The following is a 25,434-nucleotide window of genomic DNA, read 5'->3' on the forward strand; positions in this document are numbered from 1 at the left end:
TTTTTCATCACAACATCATCACGCTTTTCAAATTTGATGGCCTCTCTGCCTGGAAAAGCTGCACTTTACCCGAAGACCGGCCTGCACTAATCTACATTATACCAATTAATTTGCTAATTTGCTCAAACCTAGCCTACCCCTCCCTTAGTTACATATATATCTCCAGACTTAGGGTGTAAAGTGAATAACTTTCTGGATATTGCTAAGGGAAGGGACAACAGGGGGCTTGAGGATTGATATGATCTAAGCAGCCGGGTGCGAAAGCAGTAGTGGCTGCCTTGGAACAGGGATGGTGGGGCAGGGGGGTGGATATATATATATTTTTTAATTACCTTCTCCACTGCACCACTGCATGCCTCTCCTGCCATCGTACACCTCTCCTCCTTCTGCTGTGCTGGAAGCACCCAGGCTTCCGGACACTCCCAGCCAATCACGACTCTGCAGGAGCAGCGTTGTGATTGGTCTGAGCGTCCTGTTTGGATACTCAGGTAGTGCCTGGGGAGTCTGGGCATGTACTCCACTGGGCTGTGCATCACAGCCTAAGGAGAACAAGCCAAGTGGGCATGACGGTTTGAGGCTGGCCAAACCGTAATGTGCACTAAGAGGAGTGCAAAACACTCCTCCCGCGCTCTGGCATCACAGAGCCCAACCCGCCCCAACTCCTGTATAGAAAAATAAATGATAATAAAGTCCTGTTATTATCATTTTGTTTTTTATTTTTTGCACTGCTGAAATACCAGTGGGCAACTCTCTTCCGCCTTAGTGAGCCGCCACTGTATGAAAGTATTCCCTTGATTGGACCATGGTGCCTTCTTCAGAAAAGAAAACATAAGAAGTACTGATAAAGGGGGGGGGGGGGGTGTATAACCTTGGAGGAAAAAAACTGAAAATTACCTCCAAGGATATAGGTTTGGAAAAAGCAAACAGAGGCAGATAGTACAAGTCTACAGGTCAAAAGATCGAGGGAAAATAGGTTGAAGCAGCCTGCAAAGAGACCCTAGGTTCTTTTCTCTAGGTGGAGGTGTAGTGGGGGAGTTGGAGCAGCGGTCTTTATAGCACAGATGCAACTTACGTCGACTTAAATGAAATGCATTTCAGGCGATCCTTCAATGAAAACTCACGTGCTTAGTAAAAATTCGAGACATGGTACGCTACCAGCTGGTGAAAGAACAGAGCAGCAAAATACGAGTGCAAATGGCAGCCCAGAAGGTGCTCTCCCCAGGGCTGGTATGAGCAACTACAGGACACAAGTAATGGGATGGAATCGTCGCTATGTTCGGAGGCTTCTTCCTTGCCTACTCCAGCTATAATCAATCTCCCTACAGTCCGGCCAGTTCTACCCTTAAATGATCCACTAGCTGGTAAGGGAAAATTGACATACCTGCTGTTTAAGTTGGGAAGCTCGAAAGGAGTACAGATAGAGAGTGTAATGAATCAGGCCGCTGTGAGAATGCATATACAGGGAGACCGGGAGCTTGCCGCAAAAGCAGAAAAGGAGGCCTCGTCAACCAGGGATCAATCAAGAAATCAACTAGAGTCGACATCATGCTCGTTTCTGACTGCTCAACCTGCATCTATAGAGACAACACTAAATCAGATCTTAATCAAGCTTTGGGAAATGAAGCTTTCCCAAGAAAGCATTCAGCAGAAAAACATCGAACAACTCGAGCGGATTAATGGAAATATTCAGAAACCAGCTTTTCGCATGACCCAGGTGGAACTGAAGGTATCTACTCTGGAAGATACTTGTAAAAACATGAAGGAGTCTCTTCAAAAATGCAAGGAGAGTTGGAAGATCTTCAATTAAACCTAGATGATGTTGTGATTAGGTCCCGGCATACTAATTTGAGGTTCGTTGGCATACCTGAGGGTCGGGAAGCAGGACGAACTATTACAGAGTTCATATTGCACCTGATCCACACATATATTTTACCCAAAAAATCAGCAGAGGCATTCTTAACTATAGCTCGACAAATCAGCAGAGGCATTCTTAACTATAGCTCGGGCCCATTGGGTTCCGGCAGTTCGGTTTAAAAATGCCACGCACTCACGCACAATCCTGGCCAACTTCGGTGATGTTCTGATTAAAGAACAGATCTTGGCACAGGCAATTAAGAATAAGTCCTTCTCAACTTCGGACAACTTTACTTTCCAGATCTACGCTGACATGTTGATCTTGGCAGAACGGCGGTGTTGAGAATTTGTTACACTAATTGATGACTTTAAGCATGAGTGGGCACCTGCGGGGAATGTGTAGCAATTGAAAATGATGTTTCAAGGCTGGTCACATATGTTCCAAACAGTGGACCGGGCTAAGGAATTCTTGCACTTTGTCAGGGAGGAGGGAGGGCACAGAGGTAGCATTTCTGGGAGATGAGGGTTTGTAACTTTGTTGCTATGCCTACTAGGCAAAGTGCTCCTTGCTCTCTGCTCCTCTATGCTATTTCTCTTAAACCCCCACCCCTTTTTCTCTCTTCTTTGTCTCTTCTACCTGGTCTAGAAGTGCTTCTAAGGTGAAATAATAAACATTGTAATGTATTCAACCATCTTGCTTCCCTCTCATTGGTAAGGGCTCAGAGAGTACCATACCAAGGTACTCATTCAGTGAGAAGGGGGAATGGGAAGGGCGAATGGAAGGGGTTTGGTTTGTGGAAGAGCCTGTGACGGGTAGGGCTTCAGGAGGGGTCGGAGGTCTGAGTTGGGGGTCATGGGATGCGGGGGTGGGGGGAAAAAAGAAAAAATCACAGAGGACTAGAAGCGATATGGTCTATGGGCCTATAAGCCTGAATATGAAGAGAAGTCTATTCAGATATTATTTGAAGCAGAAAGGGTCGGGCAACAAAGGTCTAAAAGATGGCTAGTAAGGGGACTGAATAGCTTTTTCAATTTTAATGGCAGATAGACAGATTATTAGGATAGCTTCATGTAATATTGATGGGGCTAACAATCAAATCAAGTTAAATCTACACTACAATGGCTTATGTTGACCCAGCCAATAATAATACTGCTTAAAAAAAAACTCAACTGAAACTTCAATCCACTCCTCCTAGACTAACTTTTATTTCCCAGACTTTCTTTGCATCGGCTGGAGCAGCAGCTAGGGGGGTTGCGGTTCTATTAACACATAATTTTCAGGTAGAAATATTAAATTAAAGACCCTAAAGCAAGATGGATAATAGTTAGCGTAAACGTACATAGTCAGGTTCTACAAATTGTTAGTTTCTATGGCCCCATAGAGGACGATACATCTTCTCTTGAAGATCTCAAGAAAAAACTGCATCTACTTTCCACCTTTCTGGTGATCGAGGGGATTTCATTGTATTACAGGATATTAGAATAGATTCGTCTCATAAGAACAGAACCCAAACAAACCTAAGTCTTCTAACTTTTTGGCTAGAATGGTTCAGGAGTTAGCATTACATGATCCTTAGAGAATTCAGCACCCACAGGAACAGGAGTACACTTGTTATTCAAAGAGATTTAATTCAGCCTCATGAATAGACTTCTTTTTAATTTCATACCAATTGACTAGAGGAAAGTCCTTTTTTCTTACAAATCTATTCTCGGATCATTCTATTCTAATAATTGAGATAGGGATCAACACAAAGAAGAGGGCATTTGACAAGAACTTATTTACTGATGCCAGCTGTGTCATGGGTATGCAAGCCAGCCTCATGGAGTTTCTAAAAAGAAACAGTGGATCAGCATCCACATTCTCTGTTTGGGAATCATGCAAGCTTTTATCAGGGGTGAGGCAATCTCTTTCAAAGCTAGCCTTGTTAAATTAAACAAAGAAAAGACAACGCTATTCCAGCGCGAGTTTAGACCAAGCAACTCGAAAGCACTTAATGTACTATTCCCCAATAACGGAATCTAACTTGAGAGAAGCTAGAAATCACCTAATGGAACACTACGAATCCCAGACAATAGTAAATCAAAACACATGTTTCCCTCAGTTTTAGGAGGAGAGTGACCATATAGGGAGATTTCTGGCATGGTCTGTTAAAAAGAGGCACAACAATGTGGCCATTAAATCAATCTATGATGAAGACTCAGGCCTGAATGTTAACCAAATGACAGAAATTGATGAGGTATTTCTCAAGAATTATAGAAGACTATATACACAGCTTCATCACCTACCTCTACGGAGACAATCAGCGAATACCTTAAGGCAATAAGTTAGCCCTTGATTAGCAGAGATCAGCAGACTCAGGCGGAGACTCTTATAATGATAGTAGAAGTACAGGAAGCTATAAAAAACTCTGCCAAAGGGAAAGCCTGTGGGAGTGATGGTTTACCCGCTGAGCTCTACAAAACATTTGTGGTTCAACTTGCGAGACTGTTGGTTCAATTATTCAATGAAATGTTAGAAGGGATGTAAGATACCCAAATCCTTCGCCGAAGCCATATTAGTAAGCTTTCCAAAAAAGGATAAACCAATTGATAAACCAGGTTCATCTAGTCCCATTAGCGTACTTAATAACTATTATAAATTGCTCACAAACATTTTTGTTTCTAGAATAACTCCCGTAGTGCAGGAAGTTGTGGATAAGAAGCAATGTGGCTTATTGCCAGGGAGAACTATAGCACATAACACTAACTTTTTAATTCAGGCCATTGACTTTTTTTCTAATTATGATATAGAACCTGCGATCATTATGGTTAATGCAGAGTAGGCCTTTGATTTAGTTCAGTGGGATATTCTTGCAGTTATTTCACTTAGGTTTAATTTTCCTCCCAAGCTGGTGAAGCTTCTTCAGCCTTTATATAGTGAAGCAGAAGCCAAAATCATAGTTAATGCCCATACGGCAGAATCTCTAGAAATTAGACGTAGCACCCGTCAGGGTTGCCCAATGTCCCCAGTGCTGTTCGCACTGTTTATTGAGCTTTAAACCTCACTGTTGCGGCAAGATCCCCAGATTAGGGCACCTTTGCCAGGGGCCCCCAAACTCAAGTTGTTTGCGGACGATTTGATCCTCTATTTGAAAGGGGAAAAGCAAAATATTGCAAGAACATTCAGAAAGGTCAAGACATTTTCAGAGCTAGGGGGCTACAGAATTAATAATTCAAAGTTAGAGTTGATGCTATTCAACTGCAAGTACTTCCGAGTGAGATCCAGCCCCAAGTATGCAGGTCGGGCTCGGGTTAGATTCGATATCTGGGCATTTTTGTATCCCACAATTTCACACAGCTTTTGCAGCTAAATTATGCTTCCACGATCTCCAAGTCCAACCAATTATTACGACAAGGCAGTCACTCCCACTTTCGATTATTAGACGAGTAGCACTAGTAAATAGAACGATTCTTCCCCCTTTTAAAAAATATTTTCAAACGTAATAATCAAAGCTCCTCAAAGCTATTTTAACGGAATTAATCTGGTTTTGCACCAATTCATTTGGTCAGGTAAAAAACCCTGTACAAAATTTGAAAATGTACAGTTGTGCGTGGAGGACGGGAGTCTTGCGCTGCCCCATTTCAAGAAGTATTACCAATCAGCTTTTTTCGATTGATGTGTTCGGGCAGCTATACCCCAGGAGTCGGAAGGCAATTTCTACTTTAGAATAATGCTCTTAGAAACCAATATCCAGCTGACTCAATTCCTTAAAATTCCTAAACTCCCAAAACGTAGCAGATACAAGGTCCTGCATATAATTCCTTCCAGATTTTCTCAAATGAAAAAAGAACTTTGGGTTGCTTTTTTTTGCACTGACATTTTGTTAGAAGATTTTAATTCACTAGGCCTCCATCTCAACAATAGGAGTATTAGAAATTGGAAAACAAATATGATCTGCCAGTTTGGGGATCTCCTGGTCAAAGGGAGGATGACGACATGGGACCAGCTAAAACTGGGTAACTCAGAGCTTCGCTCCTCCCTATTATTTACTTTTATTCAGATTCGCAATTTCCAGAGGATACCTTGGCCACCATGATTAGCCATGCTTATTATGTGAGAGGGATAAGACGGGTGGGGAGTTGGTACTGAATAATCCAGCAACAACTCAATGATAAAAAATTTCCGCAAGCCCTTCATGACATTCAGACTTCCATATGGTGCAAAATAGAAGTGCATACGTGGAAATCCTACAACAAATGGTCACATAAAGTCTCTAGCAGGGCTAACTTCAACTGTATGGCCTTTTTTTGTAAGTGGCAACTATACTACACCCCTTCTGTCCTGCATAGAATGCTTCCGTCCACTTCTAGGTCATGCTTTAGGTCTAGACATCAATTCGGAGACTGGGTACATGTATGTTTCACCTGCTGAGCCATTACTGATGTCTAGGATCTAATCTTTCAGTGGCTTATCAGGAAATTTCTGACTCATCTTGCCACAGATTTATTAAATGTTCAGTTTGGTATCAACAACACTCTGAATTTATCAGTCAGACAAAACAGTTATTATTTATTTCATCATTAGTGTCCAAATCCTTAATCCTTCAAAAATGGAAATCAGCAGAATCTATAACCTTCAACCAATGGTTATATAAAATAAACAGGTGTAATCTAAGGAAAAGTTATACTTCCAAAGAGTGGGGGCCATGGTGAAATTCCATAAAATTTGGGGAGAAAATCAATCAGTGGGATTAGGTTTTATTTTTATTTTCTTACTTTTGTTGGGGGGGGAGTCTTTGTGTTAAATATTATGAATTTTACCATGGAATTTGACATAAATCTGTGATTTTAGTGAAAGTTGTGACTAAATTAAGATTTCTATTAAAAATTGATGCAATTGTATAGACTATATGCAATGAACTATGCCTTTTTCTACCTGTGACGATAAATAAAGGATTTTCTTTTGAAAAGTTTTAAGGGTTGATGTTGAAGACCAATTATCTGTTCTTAGAACATCTTTCAAATGAGCTCTAGCCCAAAAAGCCTTAGATGCTATGGGACCCACAGAGGAGTGAGTTCCAAATATATAAATGACCTCCTCGGTGTAATGCATAATCCATTTAATCCATCAGCAATCATGACAAAATACCCCAGAAGATGGGGCTTTCTGAATAAAATAAGAAGCTGAACAGAAGATGTTCTGAGATCAGGCATACAGCACTCAGATTTCTGCAACCATTGTACAACACAGAGCTTTGATCATGAAAAGAAGTATAGTCCACAAAAGGAAACTGAGACCCTTATTACAACTATGGCAGTCCATTGACCCCCGCCGTATTCATGGTGACAGTCTGTGGACCGCCAGAGTGGCGGTCAACCCCACCATATTCTGACTTTGGCATTTGGACAGCCACAGGAACGCTGCTATCACCAGGGATCCACGATCTCTGGCTGTCGTGCAGTGGTCCCGAGGCCCCAAATATGCTGGTGGTGTCACTGCGGCACCACCAAGTATATGAAGAGTTTTCTCACCGCGATATTTTGCATGGCGGTGAGTCCGCCATGAAAAGTGTGGCGGTGAGGAAACAAAGGGGGCCCTACAGGACCCCCTGTTGCCTCTGCGCCATGGGATGCATGCAGGGCGGCACATGTTGTGCCCCCCTGTATGCCTGCATCCCCAGTTCCTGCAGGGCATGGACTTAACAGTCCATGCCCTGCCGGAACTCCCTTTGACGCTCCCATTGCGGTACCTTTTTCAGAGGCACTGAAGTGGGACCCCAAAGAACCACCCATCAGACACAAAAAAAATGTAATCTCTCGGGCGGCGGTTTTTAATGGCTTTGGCTGTCTATCTAACGACTTAACTGGTTCAGTGAGAGATTTCTCTTGATTTATCATAAATGCCTGACTTATCAATAGAAAAATATAACTTTGCAAATATCAAGCGCTTGTCCTAAGCCACTTAGATAAGAACGGTGTTTAAACAATTTCGAAGACAAAATCTCTGACATCTGAGATTGGGCTCCACAGGGTTGAGATGCTTGATGAAACACCAAGAAGCTGAAGACAATCTGAAAAGGAGGGAATTGAATTAATACATTTGAACTCTTCAGGAATATTGAAGATATTTCCTGTGGCGATGACAAATGGCCTTTAGAAATTGGAGCAGTAAGGAGTCCTTAATTTGGAGACAGTATCTGAGATGGGGAATAGTCTCCATCTTGAAATTATGCTATAACTAATACTTCTCAAAATGGTGAAGGTTTATAACCAGGCATAAATATTTTTGTATGTTACCAAAAAGAAGTTCCTGAGAAAATTTAAAATAGGAAATTTCAATTAACCTTTTAGCTAATAGATCCTGTACTTCTTCAATGACCAAAACAACTGTCTAGCCTAAAAAGATGTAAGGAGTTTGTAAAAAAAAGTTCACTGAGTAGTCTATTTGGTAAAGGTGTAACTTACCCATGTATCTCTATATATACGCATTCATGTCTTTACAAAGAAAAAACAAGTTGTGATGTAACAAATAAATTCAACCTCCAATTAAAAGAGGGGTGGGTTGAACATTTACTGTTGTTAAAAGTTGCCCTTGATTGACTTCTGTTCTTTGTGGCAAATCTGAAAATCTTAGAGTCAAAGTGAATACTCTTTGTTATTGATGTGGACTGACTATTATAAGTAAATAAAATGGTCAAGTGGCCCCATTTTTCACAAGTCTAGGCAAAACATGTTGTCCACAAACTCTGCAAAGGGAGGATTGGGCCTTGATAATAGAAGAAAATGTTGTCACTTATTCAGATATTTCCTTTGTAAAGTTTTTTTAACACACACTTTATTGCATTTATTCATTTTATAACATTGGCATGTCACTTACATTGGCGAAATAGACATGGTGTATAGTATCATCTTGTTGGATGTAGTATAGAACAATCATAGAGAAACATTGGCATAGATTAGCGCAATTCAACTTTACCCCCCACACCCCCAAACAGCTAGACAATTTCAGTCATCTTTTTCTTCATAAAGTTATCACCAAAAGGTTTACCTTGAGCATTGAGTCCCACTTGAGTGGCAGCCAGATGAGCCAACATGGGATAAATATTGTTGTTAAAAATTGCCCTTAATTAGCCTCTGTTCTTTGTGAAATGTCTGAGAATTTGAAATTGTTATTTGAATTATAAGGAGGACTGTCTTATTGGGTGATCCCCGTGGCACCTCGGATCACTATTTTGGGACTTTCAAGTATTGATCTAAATGCTACTATGGGAAAGTCCGACTTAATTTAATTGTTCAACCCTATTTTTCTTTGTGTGATCAATATCCTTATGAAATGAATAACTTGTACTTGATATTTATACATATAGAAGTATGCCTCACATCTGATATAATCTATTTCTGATTTGCAATTTATTGTATGTAACTAGGTTAGCAGATTAATCCTTTACTGCTATTCTGAAAATATTGATAGAAATATTTTTCTTCAGGGGATTTTATGGGTCTGTGGCACTGTTACAATCTTCATATATTTTCTATTCTAGGTGTCACCCTGTTAAATTATATGTGTTCATAATTCGGTGAATTTTTGAAAAATAAATATATCAGTTTAAATACCTTTATTAATTTTAATGTGATTATGTAGCTTGCTTGAATACATTTTGCACTGTTTGCATTGCTTTTTCAGGTATTGTTTAAAAAGAACGAACAAGGCCTCATACAAGGTGACATCTTGATTTCTTATTGTTTTTAAACAATAACAAATATTTCACAGACTATAAGTGAGTGAAAGGTTAGAGAAGCTTTACTAATAATTGCTTATGTTAAACATGTTCAACAATGTTCAGGCAGAATATATAAACTGGACTAAAGTGTTATTAAATAAAGAGGAACTTCACTAGAGGGATTCAAACTAAGGATCATGCAGGAGCCATAAACAGCATTCATTGGAGAAGGCTACTTGGAGAGCACATTGATTCTTTCACTTGCTTACCTGCCAACTCAAGAACATAACCGCTTTGACACAGGGATAAGAGCAACAGCTGCTCTTTTTTTACTGAACATTATTTCAGCTGTTCAACATAGTACGTTGGCATGGAACATCTATTAAGTTTGAATAGGCCTCTTTTGGTCCCAAGTTTAGCTTAGTAAACCTAGAGAAGGAGAGTTTTGGGATATTGATTTAAAGAATAATGTTACAATATGTTCTATTGTGCTACCTCCTGACAAGTATTGTTGCCACTGTGGATATTTCCCTTTTGGACCCACTTTGTTTCTCCCTTAGTTGCACAAATTAGCTGTTTTAGTCTGCTTCTGCTTTGCACAGCCACATATATTACATGTATTTTTGTGACATGATATTATTTTAGAAATATGCTGCATGTTATTATTTGTTATTCAGTGACTCATCTTGGGATTCAGTCCGAACATTTCATACAAGGTCAAATAACATGATGTACCTTTTGTGCCCGGTCAGCAACATCTCCTAACATTTTTAGACATAACACGGTTGCACAGCTGTAGTTTTTCAACACAGTAGTTCTTATCATATAAACCGTGTCTCACCCCTCGGGGGCAGAGAGGGGAATTCAAGCAGAGAGCCGTCTTTGAACGGAGGCAGCAACTGTGCCTAGACCTATGATGTGGACCTGTTAGGGTTTGTGCACAGCAAAGAGCATGTCCCCTCTCATTGCACTAGTGGTCTTAGTAATAGCTCTCTTTTAAACATACTATTGAAAGCCTTTCTTGTTATCTCAGCCCCCTCCCTAGGCTTCTGTGTATGTTGCTTAATGTATTCACAAGTTTGGATTTTTCTGTTTGATTGCACATTGGACCTTGCATTTACCAAGGCTTATTTAGAAAACCCCTCCCTAGGCCATGTGTTACTTCAACTCATTTGCTTAATAACTGAAGCTCTGCACCCCTTTCTAGAACATGGGCAGCAGGTGTTAATTCTACTCATTAGCATAATAACACAAGCTCTGCACACCGGCATGTGAGAACCACACCCAGTTCTTTGAACCACACCCAGCTCTTCGAACCACACCCAGTCCTGTCTATAAAAGACAGCCCCTGAGCCTCATCCAGTGCTTGTGCTCGTCTACCTCCTGCTTACCTGAGGACGTATCCTTCGGCGCTGGCATTCCTGCTCTCTCCTGACCTTCATTGGCTTCAACGGGCGTGACTGCTGGCTCTTCCTTCTTCCGGTTTCCGGCTCCTTCCTGCCTCAGTCCCTCTTCTGCCCGCTGCAATCAACCTGCAAAAGAGAAAGAGGACAAGGTTAGACTGATCAGTATCCCTTTCCAGCAACAAGTAAGTGCAAAACCTTTTATTACCTGAAAGAACTTTGACGGCGATTTCTGGATTCATGTATAGACAATTTGGAACAAGATAGCTCCCACGAACTTGTGGAAGAATACTTTGTGGAACTTAGTGAAATAAACATTGTTTTATTTGGAACTTTTGAAAATCGAACAGAGGAAATCATTGGCAGAAAGGCCAACAGTAAATCAAGGACTTGAACTAATTACCTGCGTTATCTTGATGTAAAAGTACAGTATTTGTTTTATAAAAGTCTGGAAATGTGTGAAAAGTGAGTTTACAATTAAGAACTTCGGCTTTAGTTATATTAAGGTGAATGTTAGATGTTGATAACTCTGATAATGATATTCGTTTGATTTTTATAGGAATATAGGAATTTTACAGTGATAGAAAACACATCCCAGAACAGTAACACATACCAAACCTGGAAGCTAAAGACCAGGATCCAAGAGGTACTTGTAGAAGGGAATTTCTAATAGATTAAGGGTTAGTCAGGAACACATGTAGGGATAGGTTGCACCTATCTGTTCTTTGTTTATATTCCAATAGGCACCCGTTTCTACAGAAATCAGAGAGGGCCGCAGCTTGTAACGGCACTTCAACAGTGGAAACACAAGAACGGTGTTGTCTCTCTCTTTTTTTATTTTATCCACTTCCCCCCTCCCCTTGAGCTTCTGGTTCTTAGTGCAATGTTTACACTAGTGTGCTGGAACAAGCAGTTTCAGGGTGGGGTCGGACTGTCTTCAACCTCCATCAGAACTGAACAGAAACTCAGGTGAGCTGGGCTTTGACAGGACCACCTACTACACACAACAGGTATGGGGCCTGGCGCTAATTCCAAGGATCATTAATATATCTCTGTGCTCACATAGTCAGGTTAGGCCTAGATAGAAATATTAGTGGTCCAGAAACCTAGGGCCTGGATACCTTTAAGGGCGATAAGCTGGGCTTTGCAAATACTGATTGATTGACGGTTGGGTTGTTCATTGTCTACAGCCTGCTAGTAATGTTGATTATGTTGCTCAGTTGTATTTGTTTAGTTATTGCAGAACATTTACTTCAAAATAGACTACAATTGTTTCAATAAATATATTGTAAACTTCCTTCATGTCTTTCTTTTGTTTACTATGGGCATGCATGAGTGAGAAATGAATGGTGATGGTTTGTTTTAACGGTTACCTTGGGGACTAGAGGTTCATATTCTAGGTTTGCCAAAATCACCTGTTACTGGTACTGATGTGGTAGAGAGGCTCAGTCCCTAAATTCTGATGTCCTGTTCTCCCAAGGCACAGTTCTGCTTGCAAACATGAATCCCTGCAACATGGTCTGGTACTTATGCAGCAGGTCTGCTTAGTAGTATGTCCGTGGTGTTGGGGATATATCCTCCACAGTATTTTTAGGGAGCACATCATTTTTTCTGTTGACCATTCAAGCTTGAACCGTTTAAAGGATTACTCATATGTGTGTTTGCACTTTGTTTCTATTGCTGCTTTTAGAATGGAGCAGGGGCAATAAATTAAAAGGGGTGTCCTATCAGGCCTGTATTGCTTCCACCAGGTCTATAATTATGTTACGGCTGGTTAAATGAATAAAGTCACCCTTGTGTAAATCTCATGCTGTTCCTAGTTTGTTGCTTTTTTTAAATTTAAATATTCATTTCTTTAATTTATAATCTTTTTGTGGATTTTACTTTTCACAATTGGATTAAACATACAACAATAAATAAATACGTACTATACATAAAGTGCTATACAATGTGTTCCTTTGATTATTCAGTGAAACAAATTATGTAACATAAATACACACAATGCATATATAGAATTGCACAATTTAATCCAATATAGTTACTTTTTGTCATTTCCTATTTGGGAGTGAACTTGCGAGTGTATATACCTCAAAGAACACAAGGCAACTAATATTATTAAACAATGTATACACCAAATGTATACTTCAAATTTGTTTTCATAACCTCATGCATACTACTCCACTCTCTCCTCACACATGCACTCTCATACAGTCATAAAAACCACTCATACGTTTCCCAGTCTAGAAATACAATTACTATCCTAACAAAATGAGAAAAGAAATGTCTTTTTCAACCGTTGCTGTGTTGTAGGGAAGGATATTCTTGCTTCGGTATATGTATGTTTTGGTGGAAAGTATATTATGAGCCCACCTTCTTCAGGACCACCAAGGGTACTACTCGGAAGTGGAGGGACAGTAAAGGGGTATCTGGATGTTTACTGATATTCCTACTGGGGCTCTCCCTGAGATCCAATGTCAGTAGGCAGGTTATGTTGTCTTATTTCAAAGGACAGAGCTGTAGTATAAAATCTGTGTTTCTCCAAGGCAAACGATTCTATGTAGAAAGTTCTTCTGTTGTGGAACAAAATATTCCTCTCCTTTCCCGCGGGTCGAATAGGGCCCTGTGTATGGCTTCTCAAAGGTTCCTCATCATGTGAGAATCGTAAGCGTCTGTGGGGCATATTTACAAGCTCCTTGCAACACTTTTGCAACGCGGTTGCATCACGTTTTGTGGCGCAGAGGTGGCATAAAAATGTGCCACATTGCGGCCCATTTACAACGTGACGCACCGAGGGAGATGTGTCACCTTGTAAAGACCTTTGCCACATTATACCTGCATCAAGTATAATGTATGCAGGATGAGCATTCCCACGGGGGAAAGCCTCGTAGAAGTGACTCAGTGAAATCTGCAAGATTTCACACCGCCACTTCTAGGACGCCACTGCGTTGAAACCCAATGCCTGCTTGGAGCAGACATAAGGAGTGACGCAGTGTATTGGAAATAGGCCTCCCCATGCATTGCTGGAGTTGTGTTGTGCTTGCGACACAACTCCAGCAATGCGTGACTTTTGTACAACAGATGCATCAAAATTTCTGACAAATCTGTCAATCCTTGCACCATGGTGCACCATATTGTACATACAGTGCATCCATTGTGCCGCAAGGGTTTCGCACGCAGGCGCAGGGAAACTGACGCATCTATACAGATGCGTCTGTTTCTTGTAAATAAGCCCCTGTGTATGTAGGCATTCTCCTCGCGCTACCGCAGGGGCAGCCTATACCAATTTCCCACAATTCCCAACCGGCAGTCTTTGCATATATAATGTTACATGGCCTTGACTTTGCAGGTTTTACTTTATCTTCGTGGCTGAAGCAAATGAGAGCCATCGCTTAGAAGTCTTTTATTCATGGGTCAATTTTCCTGCTGTGGATGCTAATATATAGGCACATTTCATGAATACACTAATTTTAATCCACCGCAAGCATATAGAGCATACTTGCTCTAAGAAATTCCACTCTCACATTGGGAACATCAAAATTGGTTCTGAGGTCGCCTTATACATCTATTTGCACCTGTACGCATGGGTCCCCTTAGTAATGAAGGGGCCTGCTGGCCAGCCTTAGCTGGTTATACACCATTCCCTAATTTACAAGATCTCAATGTTAATGAGCTATAGCAATTGAATAATGGTTTAGTTAGACTCTATAGACACTTAACTCAATATGTTTTGCGCACCTTATTGGCTGTCCCAGCAAGGGCCGGTCTGGCAACACAAGCTCAGTTGCTAGCAGTGGCAACCATAAGTCCTATAATTGTTTATTCAATTATGGGCAAAATTCTCACAAATCGTGAAGACTTTCCTTTTTGGATCGCTAAAAACATTCATCAACTTGAAGCCGTGTTTCCCCTTACGGAACCACAAGACAAGCACAGAATATTGACGATGGTGCAGATGTATCAAGCATTTTTGCATTTGCAAACGGGCAGATTTGCAGAATCTGCTCGTTTGTGAACGGAAAAATTGCTTTTCCGATGCAGCAAATCCAATTTTGCGATTAAGTATTAGGAAGGGGCTTGTTTAGGGCATCCCTTCCTAATACCGAATCACATCAGTATGTATGAATGTTTTGTGATCGCAATTGTGGTCGCAAAACATTCGCATTTTACCACCTACTTCAAGTAGGTGGTAACCCATTCGCAAATCGGAAGGGGTACCTAAGGGACCCCTTCCCCTTTGTGAATATTTGTAAAACCATTTTAAAGAGCATGGCAGTGGTCCCACGAACCACTGCCTGCACTTAAAAAATGAAAAGAAAACTTTTCATATTTTGTTTTGTCAAGCATCTCGTTTTCTTTTAAGGAAAACGGGCTTCTTCTCACAAAAAAAGATTGTTTTATTGAAAAGCAATAACGGACATGGTGGTCTGCAGATCTTAGCAGGCCACAATCCCCATGATTTTTGCAATTCCTATGGGGTCGCAAATTGCGACCTACCTCATTAATTCTCATGAGGTAGGTCATTTGCTACCCCCTAGGAATCGCAAAAGGTGTACTATACACCTTCCGACATTGCATTTTGCGATTTCCTAGCGGATCGAAAAATGCTATCTACATACATCTGGCCCTATATGCTTACCTCATGGGATGGCTCCTGTTATAGGTGGCTGTGCCAGTTGGGGCACAGTCTTTGCTGCAGTATATACCATAACAAATGGCACTCCCTCTATGTCAGTCTTGCCGGAGGTGTTAAAACAAATGCAGAGCTAACAGGGGCAGATGTTGCCCTGGATTTGGAGATGAAACTAATGGGAAACTTTCCCTTGGTCTCTGCAATGATTCTGTCTAACATTAACCCCTTGCATGCCCGCCCCTTTCCCCGCCCAGTGCCGCGCTTTGTATTAGCGGGCGGAGTTCATGACGAGCTGGACTCGTAATGGGCACAGCGCCACCGCAGCCCATGACGAGTCCAGCTCGTCATGGGCACTGAAGGGGTTAAAGGTGAAGCAGCTTCTCTGGCTATATGCCAGTTGATTGAACAGATTGCCAAAGGCATCTAGAAACATGAGCTACCCATAATTACTGCTGAAGTGTATACTTCTATGGGACGCAATAATTTGGAAGCCAAGCCCAGTAAACCACAACTTGCCAAAACCAGTTCCAACAAGGATCCTGCCAAGCAAAACTCAGAGTTTGTTAAAAAATGATGGGACAAACTGAAATCTAAAGAAAAAGCTAATCCTGAGGGGGTCCTCCTGCCACCAGAGTCCTCTGAAAGGCGCTACAATTTGCGTGATTGCACACAAACAAAAGAACCTGAAAGGTATCAGTTACCTGATTTTCTGATACTCATACTTCTCGTTCTTTTCAGGATGCACCAGAAAAACAATGCGAGAGACGAGGGGGGCGTTGTGAATGCAGACAGGAAGAGTATGTGAAACTGAAGGGGGACTCACAATGCTCGTCTGACATGAAGATAAAGAAGGCGGAAAAACCTCCTTAATTTAAGCCCGAATTTCAAAAAAGAAAGTTGCGGCTATAACCTTAAAGTATGCCACAAACATTACAAAACTCTCCTGAACATGAGGTGGGCTGTGACTCTCCCAGACAGCGTGGCAGAAGTCACTATACTGCGCCAGAATCTCCATGAATTTCTGGAAGTGACAGCAACTGATAACTTCATTCCAGATTATAACATTTTGGATATACAATTTGAGGGTAAAATACAGCACACCACCAAATAATTGGGACTGGCATAGTCAGTCTCTTTAAGAAGATCTTTGGAGTAATACCGGCATTTATCCAGTCATTATTTTCCATTGTGTTCAGGGGCATACCCTAGCTATTATTCCTCATTTGTGGCATTATGGTTCTATTTTTGTGACTCCGCAATGTATGTTCCATTTCGAAGCCCATTGGTACTGGAACTACCACCGATCCAGCTGTGCCGTGAATGCAAAATATGACTCTTTGTAGTCTCTTTGCTCCAGGAACTGAACACTGACTGGTCATTGTCATTCACACCTTCCTGGTTTACCTAGGTGTAACCTTTTTTTCATTGCTTATGGTGCCCCTTCGGATGGGCATTGGATGTCTGCTTAGCTCTACAATTGCCTGTTCCTGTGGACACGAACCTGTTGATGAGTCGGATGACAACCCATTTTCCATGAACTTGCGGCTGCTTCAAGATGCGTGGTATGACTACTCCATTTGGGTAAGATGGATGCTTCAGCACCAGGATTATCAAACTCTGGCTCTAAGAACAGAGATGCAGGTCACCAGGCTACTTCCTCAGCATCAGCTGATAGTGAGGATCATGTATGTTCTTTTAAACTTTTAAAGGGCGCAGTTGCAGAATCTCCATCCATGGAGATGGAATCCATTCTGGATTCACTGGGCATTGATCTTGTGGAAGAAATCTTTGGTGCCTCTGGCTCAGCTTTATTTGGCTACGCTTTAAAAAAGTTCATGTTCTGTTTTTTATTATTTTTTTTGTATACATGCTTATTAGCATTGCATGGAATTTTCTCAGCTTGTGCTTGCATTTTTATGATTTGGTTATTTGCTAAGTCACTTTCCCAACCAAGAAGGAGGTGTTAAGATTGCCTATTCAGGCCCACTTTGGTTCTCCCTTAGTTTCACATATTAGCTGTTTTAGGCTGCTTCTGCTTTGCACAGCCACACATAATACATTTATTTTGTGACATGATATTATTTTAGAAATACGCTGCACATATTATTTGTTATCTAGTGACTCTTCTTGGGATTCAGTCTGAACATTTCATACAAGGTCAAACAACATCATGGACTGTTTTTTTGTGCTCTGTCAGGAACATCTCCTAACTTGTTTAGACATAATACAGTAGCACAGCTCCAGTTTTACAACACAGTAGTTCTTATCATATAAACTGTGTCTCACCCCTGGGGGGGCAGAGATGAGAATTTCAGCAGAGAAACCGGTCCTGGACGAAGCCAACAGCCTTGAGTAAACTGAGTTTACACCTATGATGAGGACCACCTAACTACAGACACCAGGTTTGGGGTCCGGTGCTAATCCCAAGGATCACTAATATATACCTGTACTCACATAGTTATAATAAGCCTAGGTAGATAAATGTGTTGCCATAGTTGGGTTGTTAATTATCTACAGCCTGCTAGTAATATTGATTACGTTGCTCAGTTCTATTTGTTTTTTTCATTACAGCACAAATGCTTCTAAATAGACTAGGATATTTTCAATCAATATATTTTATAAACCTTTTTTGTGGCTTTCTTTTGTTTACCATGAACAGGCATGAGTGAGAAACAAAAGGTAATGATTTGTTTCCACGGTTCCCTTGGGAACTAGAGGTTCATGTTCTACATTTTCCAAAACCACCTGCTACTATGGAAATGTTAGGAGTTCAGGTAAAGCACTGTGAGCTAGTCATATTTGGGTCAAAAGATACTGATGTGGTTTTATAATACTTACTTTTCATATTGCGTGCAGTAGGATAGGATTTTGATTTTAATAACTCTTGAAAATACATTCCTAGTTTCCTAGTGCTCTTGGGTGCGCCTATTCATGATGAAAGAGGGTTTTGGGTAACACAAACTAACCCAGTTAAATCTCATAGGACTGATTGTTACCTGGAATACATCTCACTCAAGTTATGCTGAGTGAGTTTCGGGGTGGTTGCAGTCCACTGGATTCTCATTTTCAGGTTGGCACACTGATTAAGTCCTTAGTGCTAGAGGGTCTAGAATACCCATGTTCTGGAAGGAAATTCAGAAAACAAATTAGAACTACTTGACATCAGCCTGAATAACTGTCAAGATTTAAGCATGGAGAGGTGCACCGGACTGCACATCTGTTTGGCTGTGTAAAGTACAGGGCACTTGTCAGCCTAGATGCATATAAGCATCACTTGTATATACATTAACATGCAACTCATAAGAACAAAACCTTTCCCCCACAACACCATCTGTAGCCATCATTGAAATTATCTTTCCTTTGACAATATCAATGAACTAAATAACTTTCAGAGGATGGTGAAGTTACAATGTCATCTTGTGTTATTTTGAACATTAATCCATAACTGCGACCACATATCTGTTTTATCTTGGTAACATATTGTTGGACCCTACAGCTTCAATTTCAGCTTTTAGCTGTGGCCCATTTAGTGAATTCCTGGTGTGCGGAAAGCAGGGGTTGTCTTAAAGCTCCTATCACTATATTTGCACATCTTGTGTCTTGGAAATTGGATTACTGGTTGAGGAGGGAGAAACCCTACTCATGCAGCAAGCACAATTGCTGTCGGGGTGAAACACAAGCACACCCAAATGAACCTGTGCTCAACCCTCTGGTAACTTGGCACAAAAGCAGTCAGGCTTACCTAAAAGGCAATGTGTAAATTATTTATGCACCACTTCAAACAGTAATGTAGTGAAAACACAACACAAGAAAAATCCCACACCAATTTAGACAAAATAATAATAATAATAACTTATTGAAGACCAAAACAACAAAAATCTAATCAGTTGAGCAGAGACATGCAATTTTAAAGAGTTCAGGTACATATATCGCCTAAAAGCACAAAGAGCCACTCGTGGTCACCTGGTCCTGAGAGACCCAGATGAAAGTAACAAGTGCAGGCCGACTGCAGTGGAGAGTGGGACCGATACAGGTACCAGGTTAGTCCCACCAAAAGAGTTACATTCAAAAGAGCAGTGGAGGGAGTCAAAGGGAGCATGGAGAGGGTTGTGGATGATCGTCAATTTAGCACAAAGAGCAGGCTGGGTGCCACAGTAGCATGAAGATCTTTTTTGACATCACAGACTGTCATTACTGGAGCTTTGCATTGCAGATCTTGCATTACCGGGCAGTCACTGTGGCACAAAGAGTCAGGTTCAACGGCACTTTGCATTGGTAGGCAACATGATCTTAGCACAAACAGGACTCTTTGTGGTCAGGAAGAGCCCAAAACTTCATAATTTCTCCTTTCTTGGGCGAAGAGGTCACCTGATGTCAAACTAAGGGTCCAGGGCATATGGGGCACCTCTTGGGGGTAAGGAACTCACTATAGCAAAGGCAAACAGGGTTCAGGCATGCTCAGTTGCAGGTCCAGGCAGCACGTCAGCTGGGCAGTTGCAGGGAGCCTCTGGAGCTTGTTATGTCCCTGTATCTCAGAACAGGAGGTCAGTCAGCTGACTCTTGGAGTCACTTCAGCCTGGGATAAAGGGTTCAGGTCCAGTGTTCCTTCTCAGCAAGTACAGCAGTGGCCAACTGGGCAGCAGAGTAGCATAGCAGCAGTCTAGCAGTCCTTTTGGCAGCAGAGAAGCACAGCCGTCCTTCATCTGTAGTGTCCAAAAGTCCAGAAGGGTACCAAAGTGTTGGTCTGAGGGTCCTATTTTTATACCTGGTGTCCACTTTGAAGTAGGGGGAGTCTCTAAAGAATTCCCTTTGAAGTCCTTAAAGTTTTCTGACTCCCTTGTCCTGGCTCCAAGCTGGCTGCATGAACAATGCAGTGGTGACAAGTCCTTTGTGTGAAGGCAGGGAACAGCCTATTCAGTTGCAAGTGGGGCTGTGCCCAGCTCTGCCCCCGCAACCTGCAAGCTGATGGCCCATTCAGACACACCTAACCCCTCTATTGTGTGACGGTCATGGAAGAAATAAACAAACTCCAACTGCCAACTACACCCAGTCATGTGACGCAGGAACAGGCTTCAGGCACCGAACAGTTAGGGCAGGAAAATGCCAACTTTCTAAAACTGAACAATACCAAAAAGGAGGAGGCCCTACACCTCACAGCTAGATTGGGCCAATACATTTAAAAAAAAAGTGAGATATCTAGCTGACTATTTGATTTGGCTGTAAACTAATAAACAGACTAAGACCAAAATCACAAATAAGACAGCCTATATCATTTAATTATTCCGTATTCAAAAGTATTATACATATTTTAGAAGTACTACCGGGGAGATGGCCAACACTTCACAATTTACACAGTGTAAAATTAGATACAAAAGAGTGAGCAATAAAGACAAATATAACAAAATCCATTGGTGATTTCACAAAAGAATACTTCACAAAAACAGAATGAAGTGAAGACACAACATACATATATCAATTTAAACTAATCCCAGTCAAGGAAAGAACAAACAGGTACCCCATATAACCATCACAACTAATTTACAACAGAATTGGGGATACCACCCAACGGGGGTCATTCGTTTTACACTTTTTTTAAAAAGAAAACAAAGCTGTTCCCCTGTTGGTAAGAAATGTGCCAACGCGTTTCGAAACCCTTTTTATTTTGGAGCTTCTCTACAGGGCTGTGACTGTAGGACCGCACCTCGGATTCCTTTCCGGGGTAAGATGCGGCGGCTGCCAGCAGTGAAGCGGTGGGTCTCCTTGGATCACCTGTGCTGTGGAGGGATTGTGTAGTTTCAGAAAGAGAGGCGAGGGGCCGTATGAATGGGGTAAGTGCTAAAGGTGGGGGAGCCAATATAATGCAAGTTCCTGATTTATCTGTTGCAAGTGGGGGCAGGATAAAAGGGAAAAAGCACTCCCCAGCAAACCCAGCAAGATCAGCTGACCAGGACCAAACACACAACAGAGGGATAAGCTATTGCCTGAGAAATGGGCATTTAATGATCAACACCCCCCAGGAGTCAGTAAAGAAAAAAATGTTCTAGTACCCACAACCATAAAAAACAAGCATTTGCAATGCAATAGGTCTCGCATTAATTAAGTTTGAGCTATTGGCATTGCTAAATATTGCAACACCAATTGCAACTAAAGTCTATAAACTGTAGGCCAAATAAATGTGTATTTTTTTTTTGTAGCAGTGGTGGCATGCTGCGCTTTAGATGAATATGTTTAAAAGTAAAGTGCACCATACTGCGATTGCTACAATAGTTAATTGTGGATGCGTTAACAATTGATGTGTGCACTGATGGCTGGTGGTGTGTGTGCCTGTAGAAATTGTACACTGTTAGCTGGTGGTGTGCGTGCCTGGTGGAACGTGCATTGATGGCATTTGGTGTGTGTGCCTGGTGAAAGCGTGCACTGACGGCTGGTGGTGTGTGCCTGGTGAAAGCGTGCACTGATGGCTGGTGGTGTGTGTGTGCCTGGTGAAAGCGTGCACTGACGGCTGGTGGTGTGTGTGTGCCTGGTGAAAGCTTGCACTGACGGTTGGTGGTGTGTGTGTGCCTGGTGAAAGCGTGCACTGACGTCTGGTGGTGTGTGCCTGGTGGAAGCGCACACTGATGGCTGGTGGGGTTTGTGCCTGGTGAAAGAGTGCACTGACGACTGATGGTGTCTGTGTTTGGTGAAAGTGTGCACTGACGGTGTGGTTGTGTGTGTGTGTGGTTGTGTGTGTGGTTATGTGTGTGGTTGTGTGTGTGGTTGTGTGTGTGGTTGTGGTTGTGTGTGTGGTTGTGTGTGTGTTGGTGTGTGTATGGTTGTGTGTGGTTGTGTGTGTGGTTGTGTGTGTGGTTGGGTGTGTGGTTGTGTGTGGTTGTGGTTGTGTGTGTGGTTGTGTGTGTGTGTGTGTGTGTGTGGTTTGGTTGTATGTGTGTGTGGTGTGGCACCGGTACAAACAAAGGGGCGGAATAACTGCGCAAAGAACTGTGAAACCTGAAGACAGTTCGTGTTTCTTCGAACGCCATTACCCAAAAAAAAACACAAGCTTAAAGAACTGTAAAAGCTAAAGACACTTTGGATGTATTTCATCGTCATGAAAGAAATAAACAAACACTCACGCATCAAGTTTAAGGTATATCAAATTTGTAAGAGGCCGTCCCATATGCATTAAGGGATATTGTAATAGCAATACATTTATTGAAGGTATTCATTAAAACCTTTGAGTCAGCATTTGTTTTAAACAGTGTGGCACCAGTACAAATAAAGCCCCTGAAAAACTGTGAGCGCTGGCAGGAGCAGTAAGTTAGGCCACACAAGTGCGGAGTTGTCACTTTGGTCACAGCTTGTCAACCCTCGCACTCATTCCTTTCCAAAAAATCTGCTGCAAACAAAGAAAGTTCTAATACAGTTAAAACAACACCTGCAAGCAGCCATTAAACATGATTCGACGCCATTACCGCTCAAGATGCGAAGGGGTCTATTGGAAATTACCTCATTTCTGAAGAGCAATTTTCTGTCCACAGCATCCAGCAGAGCCCATTTCTAACTGGTGAAGGGGATGAGCCGCATAATGTGGAGAAAATACAACACGTGCCCGTACATCCAGTATCTGCGCTGTACAGATAATCTTTGAATCATATATGGAGTCGGGGGCTGCCCAAGAATGGATAATTGCTTAGAAAAAAAACAGTAGCTGTCTTTTTCCTTTGAACACGTACAGTGTTTGAGTTGAAATATTGGAATTATCAGGGGGCGACTGGTATCGTCAATAGGTGTAAGGACCCCCTCGCCCCGAAATAACGCAGTTTATTTCGTTTCTAGTTTCCATCATCCTGCATTTATACGTAGAAAACATGTCTGCGGGGTTCCAGATTGTGCAATAAGGAAATACAATAACAGGGCTGCGTGAGCTTCTCACACCTGGCGTAGAACCAGCCCTTCTGACCGACACTCGGCGGTCCAAGGAGAGTATGTCTCATAAAATAAATAGATTTATCCTGTGAAGAGTAGTGCCCTCCACAGAGAGCCTTTATATTCTCTGAGTGACCCTGTCCGGTTACCACCGGCCTGACTTCCAGCCGGAAGTTGTCTCGTGCAGGACACTGCACCAACCTCGGGCCGTATGCGCCCTTCTGACTCGGACTTACAACCGAGGCACCGAGTTTAGTGACAGGGCGTGATTTTGTGACACTGAATCCGGTATTAAAACTCTGCTCTCGCACCAAGAGCAACGTTGTCCCTCTGAAGATTATTTCACAGGCTGGAACGCAATAATATTACACCAACTGTAGCAATTTCGCAGCACGTATTGGGAGATTAAGGGGGAAGGGGGGGCAAGCGGACACCAGACCACTTTATTGTGTGTGAAAAAGGCTGCTTTATTGAACCAGGTGCATATCACAATTTTAACTCCTTGGCCACTGCCTTACGAAACTAAGACCTCGCTATGCAATAATTTCCTGACCCCTTGTTCCTTCCCCCACCCCTATGATCCCCACATCAGTTCCCCCATCCCCCAAAATACAACATAACATTCTATAACCAACATATAACCCAATCCTACACCATGTAGCCTTTCCAACTCACAAACTCCCCTGACCGTAACCCCTACCTGCCTTCTGTGCAACTGTAACTATCCAACCTCTAATCTAAACTTATCCAACCTGGTTACTCTTTCCCTGTTCCTGGACCCAAATTACCAAACCTATAACAACAAACTCTAGCCAATCCTGGCCAACTGTCAATCACCCCGCCTGCACCTGTTCCAAGCGACAATACATCATACTCCCCCTATGTACCTGTTTCAACAAATGCTGCCCGCCATACTTCCTCCTTCGCCATCCAACGCCCCTAAAACTAACGCCCCTGCAACCCCTAAAAATTAGGGTGGGTGGGAGGGAAAATTCTTTACAACTCGCGCTCCCAGCCACCAGGTCATCAAACCTAAAATGGTGGCTGGGATAGCGCGAAAACAGCCTAAATACTCCTTGGGCTACTTTTCTGAATTTGGGCTACATTTGGGCTATCCCCAAATGCAGCCCAAAATTTACAAAATGGCCACTCCGGCCACGCCCCCTCCTCCCCCCTCCCAATCTGCCTGGAGGGCAGACCTCGCTGTGCTCGGCTGCCCCCCAGGCTCCCATTGGGAGATTAAGGTTGGAGGGGGCGCAAGCCGACACCAGACCACTTTATTGTGTGTGTAAAAGGCCGCTTTATTGAAACAGGTGCATATCACAATTTTAACTCCTTGGCCACTGCCTTACAAAACTAAGACCTCGCTATAAAATAATTTCCTGACCCCTTGTTCCTTCCCCCACCCCTACGATCCCCACATCAGTTCCCCCATCCCCCAAAATACAACATAACATTCCATAACCAACATATAACCCAATCCTACACCATGTAGCCTTTCCAACTCCCAAACTCCCCTGACCGTAACCCCTACCTGCCTTCTGTGCAACTGTAACTATCCAACCTCTAATCTAAACTTATCCAACCTGGTTACTCTTTCCCTGTTCCTGGACCCAAATTACCAAACCTATAACAACAAACTCTAGCCAATCCCGGCTAACTGTCAACCACCCCGCCACCCAGAAGAAATGGGGGAAGTGTTGGCAGATACGCCTCTTCCTCCCTTTTTTCTGCCCCCCCCCAAAAAAAAAACCCACGGGACCGCATGAAAACTTAACGCCTGTAAACCCCTAGCAACCGTGCCAAGACCTCCCGCAACTCCAAAAGATACAGGTCCATCCCCATCCGCGACAAGTGCACCCCATCATCCCTGAACATCTCCGGCGCATCATAACGGATGTCCCTATGTGCTAAGCGCCCCATCCCCAAATGACGGCAAAAC

Source organism: Triturus cristatus, chromosome 3_1 (assembly GCF_964204655.1).
Source record: "Triturus cristatus chromosome 3_1, aTriCri1.1, whole genome shotgun sequence".
Taxonomy (NCBI): domain Eukaryota; kingdom Metazoa; phylum Chordata; class Amphibia; order Caudata; family Salamandridae; genus Triturus; species Triturus cristatus.